The following is a 15093-nucleotide window of genomic DNA, read 5'->3' on the forward strand; positions in this document are numbered from 1 at the left end:
AGTGTTAGAGGGACGTATCCGGACGTTACATAACATTCAGGAGAATGAGAGTTTTATTGACTCAGTATTAGCGGCTCCGGATATGTCCGCGATAGCCAGTAAGTCTCCCCCTACTCCGGCAGCAGAGCCTTCGCAGCAAGGCGAGTGGGTGACGACCCGGCGGCATAGTCGCAAATCCAAACCAAACTTACACCGGCACCATTCGCCTATCCGCGTTTCCAACAGGTTCTCCCCACTCAGTGAAACTCCCACTGAGACGCCTGTTGAAAGTGCTCTAATAATTGGTGATTCTATTCTAAGAAACGTGAGAGTAGCGACTCCAGCGACCATTGTAAATTGTCTCCCGGGTGCCAGAGCGACCGACATCTCGGCAAATTTAAAAGTGCTGGCTAAAAGTAAACGTAAATACTCTCAGATAGTTATCCACGTCGGCACTAATGATGTCCGATTGAGGCAATCGGAGATCACAAAGGCAAATTTTAAAGAGGTGTGCAACATTGCGAAGAAGATGTGTGTGTCAGTAACGTGCTCTGGCCCCATCCCTGCTAGACGTGGCGATGAAATGTACAGCAGATTATCGTCGCTACATCGCTGGCTGTCGGAATGGTGCCCGATAAATGGTGTAGGTTATATAGACAACTGGAGGATGTTCTGGGGTAGGCCTGGGCTTTTGAAGAGGGACGGTATTCACCCCTCGCGGGCTGGTGCCGACCTCCTGTCTGAAAGCATAGCTCGTAGTCTACAGGCAAATCGCTGACTAACTAGAGCCAAGTCCAGGCGGCAGGCAAACCGGCATAACCGACCGCCTGCTAGTCGCTTAGAGTCGTCGCCTAGGGTTCATTTCATTGAGACTGTGTCTGCTCCCCGCGTCTTTAATCATGGAGGACTATTCCACCGTGGAGTGTGCCATAATAACTTAATTAAAATCACAATGAATCCGTTACTAGAAAACAGTTGTGATGCAATATTTAAACTTAAACTTGGACTTCTGAATATAAGATCACTGGCCCCTAAAGCACTATTAATAAATGAAATAATTACTGATTTTAGTCTTGGTGCCCTGTGCCTTACTGAGACCTGGCTTAAACCAGATGAATTCATGGCACTAAATGAATCTACTCCAGCGGAATACAGTTATAAGCATAACCCGCGACCAAATCGCAAAGGTGGTGGTGTTGCTGCAATTTTTCAGTCCAACTTAGGAGTGTCTGAGAAATGTGGTGTGAGTTTCAGCACATTTGAAACTCTTGTTCTTAGCCTTGCTGGCTCATCTCTTTCTAGTTCATCACCCCAAATCACCATGGTTATTGTGTATAGACCGCCTGGGCCGTACAGTGATTTTCTTAAGGAATTTGCTGATTTTTTAACAAACCTGGTGGTCAGTACTGACAAAGCCGTTATTGTGGGTGATTTTAACATTCATATGGAGAAGGATAATGATCCTTTAAAAACAGCGTTTGCAGCTATTCTTGACTCTGTAGGTGTATGTCAGAATGTAGTCGGGCCTACTCATGTCTGTAACCATACCCTTGATTTGATCATTAGTCATGGCATCCTGGTAGAACATGTGTCTATTCTGCCACAGAGTCCTCTGCTCTCAGATCATTACTTGTTAACATTTGAAATCCAGTATAGCCTCCTGTTGACCACCACTCCAAAGTATAGAATCAGACGTTCAATTAAGGCACTAACTACAACAACATTTATGAAACAACTTCCACAGTCCTTTAGCCTTACATCTGAAGCATCGTGCGTAAATGAACTTGAACAGGCAACTTCAAACATGGAAAAATCCCTTCGCAGCACTCTAGATCTTGTGGCTCCACTTAGGAGTATAAAGCATAGCAATAACAAACCTGCCCCCTGGTACTCTGATAATACACGTGAACTCAAACAGGCATCACGCAAGCTAGAGCGAAAATGGCGCTCAACTAAACTGGAAGTTTTCAAATCTTCCTGGAAAGAGAGCCTCTCTAAATACAGACAAGCACTAGTAACTGCTCGGTCTGTGTATCTCTCCAGATTAATAGACATGAACAAAACCAATCCTAAATTCCTATTTGAATCCGTGGCTAGGATAACACAGAATTCCTCATTAAACTTGCAAATCCCACAAGCTCTTAAGAGTGATGACTTTCTTACATTTTTTAATGGTAAGATAACTACAATTAGACAGACTATACAGTGCACACCTTTACCTACTTACGGCTGCCTGCCTCCTGCTAGTCTTATGCCTACCAATAATGAGACCTTTGAATCATTCATTCCTATTACACACTCAGAACTTTTGAGCTTAATTTTCTCCTGTAAATCCTCTACTAGCCTTGTAGACCCAATTCCTACAAAATTCTTCAAGGAAATTGCACCACAGATTGGCACTACCGTGTTAAATGTGTTAAACTCTTCTCTTAGGCTTGGATATGTTCCAAAACCTTTTAAAATGGCTGTTATCAGACCCGTCCTAAAGAAACCAAATCTTGAACCCAGTGTTTTAGGAAACTATAGACCTATCTCAAATCTTCCTTTCATTTCAAAGATCATGGAAAAGGTTGTAGTTCGTCAGCTGTCCTCTTTCCTACAAAAAACTAATGCCAATGAATTATATCAGTCTGGCTTTAGACCAAACCATAGCACAGAAACTGCTCTAGTCAAAGTAATGAATGATTTACTTGTGGCTTCTGACCGTGGCTATGTATCTCTGTTGGTATTGCTAGATTTAACTGCAGCGTTCGATACTGTGGACCATAATATCCTCTTGGACCGGTTAGAAGGTGTAGTTGGCATTACAGGGACAGCACTTTCTTGGTTCCGCTCATATTTGTCTGATCGCTATCAGTATGTCCATGTGAACAATGAATCATCCAAGGCCACTAAAGTTGAATATGGTGTCCCACAGGGATCAGTCCTGGGCCCGCTACTGTTTACCCTGTACATGCTACCTCTTGGTAACATTATTAGAAATCATGGTATTGGGTTTCATTGTTATGCAGATGATACACAGTTGTACATATCTGTTAACCCTGATGATATATCACTGCTATCTCGGTTAGAAGACTGTCTATTAGATATCCAGTGCTGGATGGCAAAAAATTTCCTTATGTTAAACACAGAAAAAACAGAAGTTCTGGTAATTGGTCCCAAGGCTGCTAGAAATAAGTTCCACCACCTCAACGTTGGTAACCTTCCTACACAACCTAACATGGTAGTTAGAAATCTTGGCGTTCTTGTCGATTCAGATCTATGCTTTGATGCTCACATAAGAAGTATTACTAGAACTGCATTTTATCATCTACGGAACATAGCCAAGCTTCGTAAGATGCTCTCACTTAATGATGCAGAAAAACTAATACATGCCTTCGTAAGTTCCAGACTGGATTACTGTAATGCCCTCCTATCGGGTTGCCCGTCTGGATCCTTGCATAAACTTCAGATGGTACAGAATGCTGCAGCCAGAGTTCTAACAAACACTAAAAAATTTGATCATATTACACCGGTCTTATCCTCTCTTCATTGGCTGCCAGTTAAGTCTCGAATTGACTATAAAATACTGCTATTAACTTATAAAGCACTAAATGGCCTTGCACCAGAATACCTTAGTGAACTGCTGACCACATACAACCCTCCACGCTTGCTTCGCTCTCAAGCCATGGGATATCTGTTAGTGCCTAGGGTAGAAAGAGCTACGGCAGGCTGCAGAGCTTTCTCCTACAAAGCTCCTCAGCTGTGGAATGGTCTTCCACCGGATGTGCGGGTTTCAGGTTCACTCTCAATATTCAAGTCCAGACTAAAAACACACCTGTTTAGTTTAGCGTATAGGGACACTAGTTCTAGCCCTAGCTAACTCTTCACTCCCAGTCAGACCTGTAGTGTGAGGTGTAGAGCTGGGTGGGGATCGGTGCCATTGGCTTTGGATGAACTGGATTGTCAGTGCTGTCACTCTAGCTTTGCAATCTCTTGTGGAACTGGAGTGCTGACATTTCAGGGACTCCCCATGCCGGCATTCCCACTTGCCTCTCCCTCCTACTGATGCTGCCATAGCCATATCTGCCGGAGCTTGCAGATTGCACTTCATATTGTACTCACCTAGCTTTTAGCACTGCCAATAGCCTCCTCTACTATGCCTAATTGTACATTTTATTTCCCCTACTCCTCCTGGGGGGTGATGCCTGGAGACCTCAATCTATCAAGATATCCAGCACACCCGACCACCACCAGTGACGTCCCTGCATCCAGCTCGCCGTTCTGATCTTCCATGTATGACCCGCTGCCTTACCTCTGGTTGCCTGGCAATTGGAAGAAGACTCGGCTTCGGCATTGGCTTATCTTCCTTGCTCTCCTCTCTCTATTTGACTATCCCTGCCGGCCCCTGGAGGATGGGCTTCCCCTTTGAGTCTGGTCCCTCTCAAGGTTTCTTCCTTCTAGGGAGTTTTTCCTTGCCACTGTCGCCTATGGCTTACTCACTGGGGGCTTTGGGTGAGGATACTGTAAAGCGCTTTGAGACAATGTAATGTTGTGATAATGCGCTATATAAAAATAAATTTGTTGTTGTTGTTGATATAAGAACTTTATTTACCATTAAATAAATTATAAATCAAACCAAAATTTAGTCTCTCAAAAAACTTGTATATGACATATCTTTGTTCACATTATGAGAAATTAAAAACACCAGGACACAGAATGTGAATAACAAGAACTATAGTGTTCTTTCTCAAAAGCGTACCTACCAACGTGGCTAAAATGCTAATTGCGTTCGTCAGCTATGGAAAAAAAACAGCGGGGCACCCCAAACATCGCGGTATTACGCATTACCGTAATACTGCATAGCAAAGACATAATGTCATAAAAAAATTACAGTCAGTATTTATAGACAGAACTGCGTGGTTTCCCATTGACAAGTAGATACATGGTTTACGGGCTTGAAGGCGGTTAGATCAACAAATCCAATCACGCTCAGCCAAAACAAGCACGAGCTGAACATACTACTATTGATTGGTTCACCTTCAAATTCGTCCCGCCCTGACAATTAATTCTCGTTTTCATTCGTTGAAAATGGCGTCAGTACATATCTTCATCCTTTCGACCAATGAAAAATTTCGCTGGTTTCCATAGAAACAAAATCAGTGCAGTTTGAACATAAACTTTCTGACAGAGCGATGGCGCAGCGGTGAGAAGCATCTCTTCGTATGTTTCTTGCTATTTCTTCAGATTATGTTTTGTTAGCATAGTTAATTATATATTTCATTGTATGTCGTGATATAGTTCATGCAAATATTGCCGCAAAATATAATTGAAATATATTTAAAATTAGTAGCTTAAACTGTAGATGCTGTGTCCATTTTTCGTAATGTGATTGTTTATATTTAAATTGTAAGAGAAAATAATTGTGTTAAACTTAAAAACAACAAGCCTTATGGTTGATATGATTGGTTTTACTCATCCGGTCTGTCGTAATGCGTTTCATCTGAAGATGTTATTCTGAAAAGAGCCCCTATACGTTTACTTTTTAAATGTCCCATGTTGTTGAAGTAAGATTAACGTTTGCTGGGTTCATTACCATGGCGATGTTATAACGTACCGAAGCAGCGTCCTGATTTCGCCAGCGTTACTGTATAGGTTGTGAAACAGTTTTAGCAATTTGGCCGTTTCTATCGGAGTAGCCTCGATGCCACGAGCAGCTAATGAAGGCTCCATCCCTTTCCATAGGCATTCTTGGTGAATAGCATTTAGCAAATGTCTGGAGTACGTTGAAAATACACAGTGTCTAGTTTGGCTTTGAGAGTATCACAGACGGCTAGTTAATTATGTTAACCAGAATGAAAATTCCGAAAGCTGTTTCCTGGACCAACGACCAGCACTGGGGAGCCTGGGACCTGTGGGACGAGGTGATCGACTGGGGAGAGAGGAAAGGTTTGGAGGAGTGCTCACCAGCGACACCCCCCACTGTCCAGGCTGGGGAGGTTATGGGGGGACTGGGAGGTGTGACGGACTGGTGTAAGGGAGGGGAGGGTGTGAGAGTGATAGGCAATGCTGGCATTGTTTCTGAGACTCTTCAGAGAGGAAACTGGCGGTGTAGAGATAGATGTGGGTCTGGTATAGATAGAAGATGTAGAAGTGGTGGAAAATTAATATTAAAGTTGAGCTTGTAGAGCTCTTGACACAGAGAAGAGCCAAAATACAAGGAAGATGAAGCTGTGGTTCTTCTGCTGCTGTTTGGGGAACATTAAATGTTTGAAACAGTATCAAAGATAATGAATTAAGTGTGCTAAATTTTGAGATGTATAGTGGAATGTTTATTAACAATTGTTAATGTGGCGCCCCTGAACCCCCTCGGTTGGCCGCCCCTGCCGGTTGTGTGGGGTCGGGGATGAGGACTAATCGGGGCCAGTCGGGGATCTGGCCCCGGTGCCGGGGGGGGCCCACTCCTGCACGCCCTTATTGCTCCCCTGGGCCGGACACCACATTTCATACAACACTAGAGCTTTGAGGGGCAGTGGGGAGGTTTTACTTGCACATTAGACAGCACATGACACTAGGGCTGAGGAGGTGGGTATAGGCAGGTGGGGTTCTGCCGTCTGCCAGCGGTGGGGTGCCCGTGCCTCGACTGTTCACCTGCTTTTTGCACTTTAGTTATATACACAGTCCATGCTACATTAGGGCCTTGGGGTGCAGGGAGGGGGATGGGGGACTCTGCCATCTGCCAGTGGTGGGGCCCTCATACTCGAACTGCACCCACTAATTTTAATGCATTGTAGACATAAACACACAACTCTCTCACACTTGTACATGCACACTTCACATTAACATGGGACGGGGAATCAGTGGGGGCTGAGAGGTCCCCCCTAACTCTCTGTCTCTGGCCCTGCGCGTGTGGGGTGGCCCGGCAGGTAGAAGACGGCTCTGGCCGGTGTGGGCCGTCTCCTCTTGTGGGCTGCGGGCTGGGTGGTCCTTGGCTCTGCTGCGCCGTGGTGGGGCCCTGGCAGGCGGTCCGGGGTATCTAGGGATGCTCTGAGCCCTTCTAGGCGAATTGTAGGGTTCGGTCTGGGCTGGGCGGGGGGTCTGCCGCTCCCCAGTTGACGCAGGTCCGCTCCTGGGTGGTGGGGGCGGGGGGGATGGTGCACTTTGTTTGTATGGGTCTCCCTTAGATCATCCTGCAGTGTCGGGGAGGGGGGGGACGTGCCGGGTCGCTACAGTGGGCGGTGATCCGTCCTGCCGGGGAGCGGGCTGGGGGGACCGTCCGCCAGGGGAGTGTTCCCGGTTGATGGGGCCCTTTGGCCCTGGACCCGCTTCCCTCGGTGGAGGGCTTGCGGGAGGGACTGGGGGGCTCGCTGTCTGTCCCCCCTCTGCGGACCTCCTTTTACAGGGGTTGGGCCCCCCTTAGTCCCTCGTAGGCTCCCTCTCGGGTTGGGCGGGTGGTTGTCTTGTGGACATATGGCCATGGGCCGTGTGTTTCTTATGGTTGTTTGTACTCTGTATTCCCCTACACTTTATTTTCTCCATCCCACCTTTACATCTCCAGCCCGCTGTTCCTGGGAAAAGCCACCTGCCAATCATCCTTGGAGCAGCAGTCATTCTCAGGATCTCCTACATCACAGATCACCTAATAAACACAGGACCTGTCGACGACTGGAGAAAAGGAGAAACGCTGAAGCACACTGGGCATTTTGGAAGCATTTCATCATAATAAATTACCTTTGCCTTTACAGTTTCTGTGTACAGTTTCATTATAGTAAATTGCACTTAGTTGTGATTACTCAGTTACAAAGACAATGGGTCACTCTATAATGGGTGATGGTATGCTTTTAGCTGTGCTTCCACAGGTTGTATCTGCCTTAGTAAATGACTAAATGTCTTTTTCACAAGTGATTTTGATTATGTTTGTAGAATTAAATTAAAGGTAAACCTGTACATTGGTTAAAATAACATCTGACTGCTACAATAATACATCATACAGCGTCTTTTGTACTAATGTGCTACCTTGAGACATTCAGGTTGTATAATGAACAATTTTAATAAGAATTGTGTTAAGTAATTAACTTTCAAAATCTATCAATACCATGCAAAAGTGTAAAGTCAAATTTATGAGATACTTATTACAATAAACGGAAGTAGTCTGTACCCATTTAAAGAGGCTTTACATCATACAGCTTCTTATACTGGTCTGGTTGGTGGGTATAAAGGATCAATTAGAAATCTTCCTCCTCCAAATGTATCATATCATTTCATGAGTTTTGGTAGAGTGGGGGTAGCAGGATAATAATAGGATTTACTGGTTATTTTTGATACGGTAAAATCGCAAGACGCAGAAAAATAAAAATTTGTGTATGGTCAGAATTATCAGTGGTAGGAGATTTTGTCCCTACTACCATCTGGGAAAAGAACATTCTGGTGCTTATCTGTGAAGAAGCAATTTCAGGAGATATAAATCCTTGCAAAAAGTAGTCTCCCACTCTATAAATAGGGTGCAATTTGTTTTTTCGCGCAGTGGAAATGGAAATGTTTTTTTAATGTTGATGACGACTGTAACTGGTCAAAAGGTGGCGCCAAAGATCCCCAGTAATGCATCGCCCATTAATGTACATATATCCCCCTGCCTCACCATGCATGACTCCTCCAATGGTGCTGATGTTTAACAGTACATTCATCCTAACTATACAATTTGATATCTGGTATCGTCCTGTCAGTTTTAACCCATTTCTAAGTCCCGTATGGTTTAGGTAGCTTTTTTTCCAAAATGATGACCATGAAATTCAGCACATATAACAAATATTGAACTATAGGCATTAATTGAAATGCTCTCTCTCACAGACACACACATATTAGATGTCTATGTCTTTGAAATTGTTTAATACGAATTAATCTGTTTTATAATGTTCACACAAAAAAAGCTTTTGTGTTCACATTTTACAACCCCAAATCAGAAAAAGTTGGGATGGTATGTAAAATGAAAATCAAACTGAAAACAGCACTTTGTTAAATTATCTTTGACCTGTATTACATTGAAAACAATACAACAGCATATTATTTAATGTGTTCCTCGTGAATTTCATTGTTCTTTTTCAAACACGTATTCCAATTTTGGTTCTTAGAACACATTTCAAAAAAAGTTGGGACAGTAAAGCATTTAGTACTTTGTAATGTCACCATTCCTTTTCACAACACTTAAAAGACATTTAGGGACTGAAGACACCAAGTCATGTAGTGTTTCAGGTGTAATTTTGTCCCATTCTTCCTGCAAACAAGTCTTAAAGCGGACAACAGTACGGGGTCTTCGTTGTCACATATTGCGCTTCAAAATGAACCACACATATTCTATTGGAGACAGGTCGGGACTGCAGGCAGTCAAGTACCCATACCCTCTTCCTCCACAGCCAGGACTTTGTAATGTGTGCAGAATGTGGTTTCGCATTGTTTGTTGAAAAATGCATGGGCGTCCCTGGAAAAAATGTCTTCTTGAAGGTAACATATTGTGCTCCAAAATCTCTATGTACTTTTCAGCATTAATGGTGCCATCACAGAACTGCAAGTTACCTTTGCCAAGGGCACTGACACAACCCCATACCATGACAGACCCTGGCTTTTGGACTTATTGCTGGTAACAGTCTGGGTGATCCTTTTCTTCTTTGGTCTGGAGCACACGGCATCCATTTCTCACAAAAAATACCTGAAATACTGATTCATCTGACCACAGGACACGTTTTCACTGTGTGATGGTCCAACTCAGATGCGTTCTGAGCCCAGAGAAGCCGACGGCGCTTCTGGACACTGTTAAGATGGGGCTTGCTTTTGGCACAGTACAGTTTTAACTGGCATTTGTGGATGTAACTACGTATTGTGGTACTTGACAAAGGTTTGCCAAAGTAGTCATATGTGGTCATATCGCTTATAGATGAATGACGATTCTTGATGCAGTGGGATGCTGAGGGATCGGAGATCACGGTAGTTCAACTTAGGCTTGCTTCCTTGTCCTTTACGCACTGAAATTGCTTCAGATTCCTTCAATCTTTTAATTATGGTATGCACTGATGAAGGTGAAATATCCAAATCTCTTCCTGTCGTTCTTTGAGGAACATTGTTTTTAAACATTTCAATAATTTTCTCACGTATTTGTGCTGCTTTTGTACCAAATCATAATTACAATCACCTGTTGACATCACTTGTTTCAAATCACATCATTATTTAACCAATTTACCTCACTACTGGCCCTAAATCGCTCCTGTCCCAACTTTTTTGGAAATGTGTTGCAAGAACCAAAATTGGAATACGTGTTTATTTTGAGGAAAACAATGAAATTCATGAGGAACACATTAAATAATGTGATGGGGGTAACACAATAAATTCAAGATTTTTATTTGTCGTACAAATGTAGTGGTACACTGGCAGTGAAATGAAATTGTCGTTACTCCAGTCGGTGTAATAAACACACTAGTAAAAGGACATCAAAATTAAACAACGTGAATTAACTGAAACTACAGAAAGATAATAAGAAAATATAACAATAAAAGGTATATAAAAAGTAAAGATGAAAATGTATAAAAAATATGTAGAAATGTTTAAAGTACAGATTGTAGTTATAGCATATTTTAGCTTTTAATCTGTGATGTTAATGATCCTACTGGCCTGGGGGTAGAAGCTTCTCCTCGGCCTCTCAGTCCCGGCCATAAGGCCCCGGGGACTTATGCAGGGCGGCAGTTCTGTCCTGGTGATTCTCTGCGCGCATCGTATCACCCTCAGCGGGACTCGGCGGCCCTCAGAGCTGGAGCTGCCGTACCGAGCAGTTATGCTCCCGAAGAGCACAGATCCCACATTGCCGCTGTAGAAGGTTTTTTGTGGCACAGACGAGAGTCTGTATTTCCACAGCTGCCTCACATGATACACTCACTGTCAGGGTTTCAGCACTAAAGTTACAGATTACTGGGTGGCCGAGAGGTCTGTGAAATTTGGAGGGTCAGTAGCTTGCCTGGGAACCCTTAGCATTCAGCGAAAACTGAACAGAGAGGCCTGTAGCAGGGTTGTCTAATTTGTTTAGCTGGCTGGCATAAGATTTTCAGTTTGAAACAAGTATGCACACAGATTTACATGTACGTAACAGTTTTATTACTTTGTAAATAGTTTGCAGGGTTTTCAAAGTACCCCAGTGCATTTGATATAGCGAATTTTAGGTTTATAATGAAATAATATAGATTTGCCCTAAGATTTAATAAGATTTCTTGCGTGAGCGTGAGAGTCTGAAGGTGTGAGTGTCACACCAGATGGGTGAGAGCTGGCAACCCTGGCTCTGTTCAGTAGCCTCAGAAATTCTTTCGAACTTTCCAAACACAGCTGATGGAAATCAATGGACGCAAAGGTTCTCAGTGACCATTTTAGCTTGTTTTTAGACTAAAGGCCTATGATGGATCTTTGGAATGTTGCGGAGATACGAATGCTGAGGACAGCATACTTTGTGCTGTGAGTGTTATGTTAACCATGTAAACAAAGAGGAAGTACACAGTCCAACCAGATACTATATTGAAATGCTAACAAGTTTTTAAATATTTTTATTCAAGTGACTTTAAGTCTGGATAATGTTTTTAATGGTTGGAAACGTGTGTATTACTGTATAATTAAATAATTAAACTTCTGAAATGGCCGCTCAGTGCAGGAGGAGGCTGCAAACCTGAAGAGGCACACAACCGTATGGGTGGGGCAGGGGATCAATGGTGTGAGGTAGAGGACCAGGGCAGTGGGATTGCAGTGGCACAAGGGCAACCGTGTGGTCATCATGGGCTCCTCCAATGGCAGCTTCAGGTAAGTCGCTCTGATAAACCCCGTTAGACTCCAGTGAAGTGAGTGAGGCAGCAGCGCTACACTGGAGGGGACACATGTGGGCTCAGGGGCCAATGTGACTGTAGCAGAGGAAGGGATCTCTAGCTGATGTGGAGGTACAGGCCCAGTGGCAGTAAGGGGTGGGCAGTCAGCTGCAGAGGCTGCGGGGCCAGCGGCCCCACTGTACACATGGACCGCAGGGAATCTCAGCATGTTGTGCCCAAAGTCCAGCACACATGCCGTCCTCCGGGGGAAATTCAGGCCCAGGATGGAGGGATCGAGCATGTCAGCCATCCACATAGTTACTATTCACAACTAAACCCCCCATGTCAAAAGGGAACAACCCCGTCCCTCTTAAAGGGGCCAGGTCACCAGTCATTGTTCTCACCTGCACCAATGTCAGTTCTAGACAGTGTCTGGTCTCACCAGGGTTGCAGTGGAACCTGTATGGACTAGGGCAGTACATGCGACTCACATCACTATGGTGGGTATGTGACAGAAGTTGCCTCTGTGAGTCCAATCCGTAGTCACAACCTCTGCAGCAGGTGGCAGCAGGGCCACCTCCCCGGTGTCAACAAGGAAGTTCCGGAAATTAACCTTGTTGGCCCACATCTTCCCGGCTATGCGTGCCCTTGGCGGAACCCTGGGTGGCGGTGAACTTGGGACACTGTCTGAGGATTGAGGGGTGGGGGGGGTGCTGCTGCCTGTCAGCCTACAGGCAGTCTGCATCCAGGAAGTAAACCTGAGGGCCTGGGTCCTCCAAGCCCTTTGGCGTTTACAGCTTGGTTGATTTCTCCCGCCTCGTTCCCCGCCACCTTGCTGCCCACAATTTCTCTCTCCAAAGCCAGTTCCAGGGCCTCGTCTAGGGACGCAGAGGGGTTGGCTGTGTCTGAATGTGAGCTATCTGGGGTTAAGTGTCTAGATAAACTGATCCCTGGCCAGTTCACTCTGTACTGATAGAGCCATGTGAGCACAGACACGCCTACACAACCCCTTGATATCATTAAGCAGGATGCAGAGAGACTCATTTGACTCAGTCCCTGCACCTATTGTTTAACTGAGAGGGCAGAAGTCCTCACACTGCCCACAGCGATTCTGCAGGGCACTGACCAGTGTCTCATCCAGGGGCTCAAGCAACCAGCAGTGTACACCTCAGAAAAACATGTGTGACAACCCTGAGGACCTGCTTGCATACCACAATGGTATCCCATCTCCCCTTGCTCTTTGAAGGGGTACCACCCATCCAGTATAGTTATCACTGGGCTATCACAATGTCATCACAATACTAAAGACTGAAACAAAGCCGTGAGGTCAGACCCTCTGTATACAGCACACAGTCTCACCCTCACATCCTGTATGACCACATTTCTGCTGTTCACATGGCAATTCTCCAGCTTCCATTGCCCTACAATGGACTGACGAGCTGTTGAAGGTCTACCTCACTTTACACTTTGCCCATGTCTTGTGTGTATACCCTGTCCGATCCTAACGTGTATTTAGTGTGTGTAAATCTCTCATTGAATCTGCATTTCGCAGTTCAGCTTCTGACAACATTGTGTTTCCCATCTGTGTATTTGGGTTCGGTGCTTGTTGGGTGCCTGTCGTGGTCCTTCTATTTACAATTGTACGCGGGGCATGCTGGGATATGCGCCCCGCCGGTGTTACACTAGTATAAAAAAAGGAATCTGGTCGAGTTTGTTCATTGACCAAATTTTGTTTTTGCGAACCAAATTGTTTGTAGGCCAAAGCATTTGTGAACTGCAAGCACTACTGTACTAATGATAAATTGGTATGAAAAAATGGAGACAATTTCTGAGACACCAGAGCGATCCGTGTACTGTAATATTTATCTTATCAATAACACAGTAAAAATACACATTAGCGCCAATTCATCTTCTTTATTCATCATGAATATTTTAATTCATTAATGCAGGAGTCTGTGATAAATCGCTATCAGCATTTGGTTTATAATGGCCAATTAATGATAACTAAAAAGAAACAGAGAGACTGAAGACAGAACTTTCAACCATGATATGAGTACTGTTGCTGCATAATTTGTCCACCAGGGGTCACAGCGCAACCCCCATCTCGGCAAGATGGATGACTTGAAATACGTTTCTATATCAAGTTGAATTATTTTTATTTCTATAGAACATTTAAAAACAATCTATGTTGTGCCAAAGTGCTGTAGGTCAAAATAATATAAATATATAGTAAAAGTAGAGACATTGGCCAATGTTACACAATGTTACACAAAAAATAATCAGAATCAGACTGTGGTTTATTGCCAAGTAGGTTGACCCTACAAGGAATTCTGTCTGGTATAATGGTGCTCCATGGAAAAACAAGACTAAGCAACAACCAAGTTCAAAAAACAGTGCAAAAGTTATACAATAATCTAGTAATAAATATAAAATCACTATAAATGTTAAATACATGATGTGCAAAGCAGAATAGTCAGATTAAATAGATAAATAAAATGTGTTCCTGTGTGTGCAGGGTCAGTACAGAGATGCATCTAATAAGAAGCGGTGTAAGGCTGAATTAGCTCCGAGACGGACTGGGGACCTATGCCTTGTATCGCCTTAGAAAGAAATAAGAAATCTTTAAACTGTATTCTCAGAAATTCTCAAAACTTAACAGGTAGCCAATGCAATGCAGCCAACACAGGGGAAATTTGGTGTCTATTTTTTGTTGAGAGCCTGGTAGCACCGTTTTGAACAAGGTGTAGTCAGAATAAAGATGCTTCTGGTAAACCTGGGTACAGAGAACGGCAGTAACCCAATCAGGATAAAAGCAGGAGTAACTCTCCAGGTCTTTGGCTGAAAGGTGTGGTTTAAGCCAGGCTATTGAACTCAGCTGACAGAAACACCCCTTCACAACAGCATTTATTTGTTTATCAAACTCAGTGATGAATCAAAGATGACACCAAGATTTTTAGTATGTGACTGGAGGTTTTCTGAATGAGGCCCTAATTGTTCTCTGAGATCATGAACAGTGACCAAAACTCATTACCTCTGTCTTGTTTTCATTAATCTGGACGAAAGTCATTGCTGTCCTGTTCTTAATATCCTCCAGACAGTTAGAAAGGGCCACCAGAGAGCAGCAGTCACCAGGTTTTAATGGCAGATAGAGCTGCGTATCACCAGCATAGCAATGATATTTTACATAATAACGTTCACAAATAGAGCCCAAAGGAAGCATGTATAGAGGGAATATGAGAGGGCCTGTATCACAGGACTGGATATGTTTACAAATAAGGCCATAGTACTGAAGGGGTGTGGCCATCCC

The sequence above is a fragment of the Brienomyrus brachyistius genome, chromosome 17, assembly GCF_023856365.1.
Source record: "Brienomyrus brachyistius isolate T26 chromosome 17, BBRACH_0.4, whole genome shotgun sequence".
In the NCBI taxonomy this organism is placed as follows: domain Eukaryota; kingdom Metazoa; phylum Chordata; class Actinopteri; order Osteoglossiformes; family Mormyridae; genus Brienomyrus; species Brienomyrus brachyistius.